Source organism: Palaemon carinicauda, chromosome 8, assembly GCF_036898095.1.
Source record: "Palaemon carinicauda isolate YSFRI2023 chromosome 8, ASM3689809v2, whole genome shotgun sequence".
Classification (NCBI taxonomy): domain Eukaryota; kingdom Metazoa; phylum Arthropoda; class Malacostraca; order Decapoda; family Palaemonidae; genus Palaemon; species Palaemon carinicauda.
Window position 1 is genome coordinate 11037194 of NC_090732.1, and position 5222 is coordinate 11042415.

Here is a 5222-nt window from a genome sequence, read left to right on the forward strand (position 1 = left end):
TCAGGCAAAATTTTATCTAAATATTTAGATTTTTAAATTTCATAGAAAATCAAGGATCTAAAGTGAACTTAGTAGATAATATATTACGATAAAACATAGCAAATAATAATAATAAAAAAGAAAAAACTTGTAAATTAGCAATAAGATTTCGTTTGTGGTGTTCTGAATCGAACCTGTAAGATATTCAAAAGATGACAGTTACCTGTATGTAAGTGTCAGTAACTGAATTATCGTTTCAAAATTGATGGTCTCTCGAAATGACAGTGATTTACTTATTCCCGAAATATTTGATTGCGCGAAAGTACGTTTTTTTTTTATTTTATTTGTTTGGGGAAAGGATGAAATTACACGTACACACACGCACACAAATATACACTGTATATATATATATAAATTATATATATATATATATATATATATATATATATATATATATATATACATATATATATATATATATATATATATATATATATATATATATATATACTGTATATATATGTTTATATATACATATATGGATATATATATATATATATATATATATATATATATATATATATATATATATATATATATATATATATATATATATATATATATATATATATATACGGTATATACATATGTATATATATATTCTTTACTATCATAGGGATCATGTAAATTAATTAATGTATTTTTTTATTTCTTTTCAGGTAAGGAAATTGGGCAATGTCAGCTCTCTTTTATGAAATATTGCAAGGCACCTGATATACAGTATGGTAAGTTTTGAAGGTTAGCAAATATTTCCCTTATAGATATCCATTTCCTTGGCTGGCTAGTTACTTGGAAGGAAATTTAGATATTGTAACTACACACTTAGCTTAGTATATATATATATATATATATATATATATATATATATATATATATATATATATATATATATATATATGTATGTATATATATACATACATATAAATATACTGTATATATATATATATGTTTATATATATACATATACATATATATATATATATATATATATATATATATATATATATATATATATATATTTATATATATATATATATATATATATATATATATATATATATATATATATATATATATATATATATATATATATATATATATGTGTGTGTGTGTGTGTGTGTGTGTTTTCATGAAATTGGATTGGATAATTTATCTATTATTTCTAATCACGATCCCTCTTGCTATTATTATTATTATTATTATTATTATTATTATTATTATTATTATTATTATTATTATTATTGACTGAGCTGGTGGTTACGCAAGAGCACCGGTGGTAATAAATGATAATCATAATAATTATGATAATAATAAATTTAATAATAATTCCTACAAAATAATTTTAATAACTCTAATAATAATAATGAAATCAAAATGAATAAGAAAATTATGTTGCGATATGTTATAAAAATTTGTTAGAAAAATCGATTATCCTAACTCTCCCAGGTGGCTTTAAATGCTATGACTGTACTTTTGAATAAGCCGGGCCTTTAAATCATTGACAACTCTATTATATTTAGATTATGACATATTCTTTAATTGGTACATCTTTGAAACTAATTTTGACTTATTTGTTTTTGACGGCGATAATCTTTTTTTGCGCGGCCTGTTTATATATATATATATATATATATATATATATATATATATATATATATATATATATATATATATACATATACATACGTATATATATATATATATATATATAATTATATATATACATATATATATGTGTATATATATACACACACACATATATATATATATATATATATGTATATATATACATACATATATATATATATATATATATATATATATATATATATATATACATTTATATGTATATATATATATATATATATATATATATATATATATATATATATATATATATATATATATATATATATATACATGGAACGTTACATTTTGTTTTCCAAAAGAGAAAATACAGATTTCTCTACCATTAACGCCAGAAGTCATTTCTATTTAAAGAATTATCTTATTACGTAGTATGCATAAAATCAATAAATTATATCTAACAAACTCTATTTTTAAAACCGTCAACTAAAAGATCAAATATGAGTTGCGGTTAGTGAAGAAACTTTTTTTTTTTTTTTTTTTTTTTTTTTTTTTTTTTTTTTTTTTTTTTTTACTGCTGTAGTACAATTTCCCGACGACAAATATAGTGTTATTGTTATATATGACCAACTACTGATACTGACCAGCGCTGATGAAACGCTGGTGGATTAGCCACATCAATGGCCTTCGAACCACCGTGTTTATTGACGTCGTGAACACACGAAGCAAACTTTATGAGATGATATTTTCCAGGTGAATGAGTAAGCGAAAGGTCTGGCCAAGTGATCGGACTGTGTTGTTTATTGAAGGTGCTAGCTTTCAACGTGAGAAAATGTTAACCTTTGAATGCTATACTGGGGTTTTATAGCTCTGCTTTTGCTGTTCTTAGTGCTGAATGGAAGTTCGGTGTATAGGGAATTTTAGAAGAAATACTAAACTGTTTTAGATATAATTTTATTGATTTAGAGTGATCGTGTTATTATTATTGTTATTATTATTATTATTATTATTATTACAAGCTAAGCAATACCCTAGTTGTAAAAGCAGGGTGCTATAAGCCCTAGTGCTCCAACAAGGAAAAATAGCCAGTGAGGAAAGGAAACTAAGAAATAGATAAACTACAAGAGAAATAATGAACATTCAAGATATAACATTTTAAGAACAGTAACAACATTAAATCGAATCTTTTACATATAACTATAAAAACTTGAAGAAAAAAAATGAGGAGATACGAGATAGAATAGTGTGCCTGAGTGCACCCTCAAGCAAGCCAATTCTACCCCAAGACAGTGGAAGGCCATGGTACAGAGGCTATGGCGCTACCCAAGACTATAGAACAATGAATTGATTTTGGAGTGTCCCTCTCCTAGAAGAACTACTTATCATAGCTAAAGGAGAGTCTTTTACCCTTACCAAGAGGAAAATAGCCACTGAACCATTACAGTGCAGTAGTTATCCCACTGAGCGAAGAAAAATTGTTTGGTAATCTCAGTGTTGTCAGATGTATGATGACAGGAGATTGTGCATTTGTAGGCAAAGGAAAAATGGGATGTAACAAAGAGAGGGATCCAATGTCGTACTGCGTGGCCAGTCAAAGGTCCCAATAACTCTCTAGAGTTAGTATCTCAACGGGTGGCTGATATATAGAGAAAAATACCAGTTGAAATGAACAATGTAGCCCTACCTGTTACTCACGATGGAGGCCTATACCCTTCCCAGCAGCTATACAGCAATGTCTGAGGGAAAGTATTTTTTTTAATCAGTTTATTGTGTCTGATTTCTAACTCCCTGGCAGTGATTTCACCAGTCGAAGGTTACCGCCTCGAGTGATGAGCTGACATTGGTTTTAAAGGTCCTGCTGTAATTTTCTAAAGTTAATTCTGAAATTTTATACTCCCCCTGCGGTAGTTTTGTATATGTCAAGGAATTGTGTTAATGCCCTGTTTATGAATCTACAAAAACTAATGCTTAAGCAACGTTTTGTATTAATACACTATGAGATTGTAAACTTTTGAAGATTCTACAGGTAAATAGGTCAGAGTAGATACCAGTATATGATGGAAAATTTTCCTATTTTATAATTTTCAAATGTTGAATTTGATCTTTTACTCTATCAACCAACTCGTAAATATATTAGAACTGGTGACTCACACTCGCACGCATTTGTTTGATATCTTATAATAAAATATTCCAAATCAAAATTTGGATTCTTCTCTGTTTACTTTACGTCATCCCTTTCCAATTCACAAGAAGAGTTTTTGAAATGATTCTCAATTGAACCTGATTTGTGACTTATATCTTGCGAAAGAATATTCCAAATCAAAATTTGAGTTCTTTTCTGTTTACTTGACTTCATTCCATCACAATCCACAAAAGAGTTTATGTAATGTCTCTCAATCGATCCTAATATGTGACATATCTTGAGATAGAATATTCCAAATCAAATTTTGAATTCTTCTCTGTTTACTTAACGTCATTCCTTCCATTCTACTATACAAGAAGAGTTTTTGTAATGTCTATTAATCGATCCTGAATTATGATATATCCTGAGATAGAATATTCCAAATCAAAATTTGAATTCTTCTCTGTTTACTTGACGTCATTCCATTCTACTCCACAAGAAGAGTTTTTGTAATGTCTCTCAATCGATCCTGATAAGTGACGTGCAGACCAGTGAAAGTGGAGAAGTGAAGATATGATGGATCTTGCGGGTTTTGGCGGTCTATAGTCTTCGACCACGACACCCTCTTTCTCTGAGTCTCTCTTCTTCAATCCCTATTACCTGGAATTTGAATTTCTCATTCATATTGGGAACGTATAATCTGAGGTGGACATAGTTCCCTCTGAAGAGGTTGAAAGTGTAGACCTCAAATATCACTTTTTACCATTGTCCACTGTCTTGGGTTAGAGTTCTTTTGTTTGAGGGTACACTCGGACACACTATTTTAACTGTTATTTCCTTTCCTCACTAGGCTATTTTTCCTGTTGGAGCCATTGGGGTAATAGTATCCTGCTTTCCCAAATATTGTTATAGCTTACCTAATAATAATAATAATAATAATAATAATAATAATAATAATCATAATAATAATAATAATAGATATCATTATTATTATGATTATGATTATTGTTATTATTATTATTAGTAGTAGTAGTAGTAGTAGTAATAATAGTAGTAGTAATAGTAGTAGTAGAGGCTTCGTTTACTGTTCAGGATAGGTGATTTTTTTTTTTTTTTTTTTTTTTTTTTTTTTTTAAGATTCTCAAGTATTCGTCAATTTTTTGCTGTTATTCCTACGAATGTTGTTTTTTCACGTTGATATGACGTCTTCCTTCTCGGGGATATTTTGATACTTTTTTTTCCTTTATCATTAGTGTTCCAAAATATTTAGGAATTAAATTATTCGGGACCTCAACCATGGCCAACCCTAATTGCATATGTCTGACACACGTGAGAGAGAGAGAGAGAGAGAGAGAGAGAGAGAGAGAGAGAGAGAGAGAGAGAGAGAGAGAGAGAGAGAGAGAGAGAAGGGGATGTATCTTCTCTGTTGCTTTCGAATATATACTTTCATAGTTTAGCTTTCTGAAACGGCTAT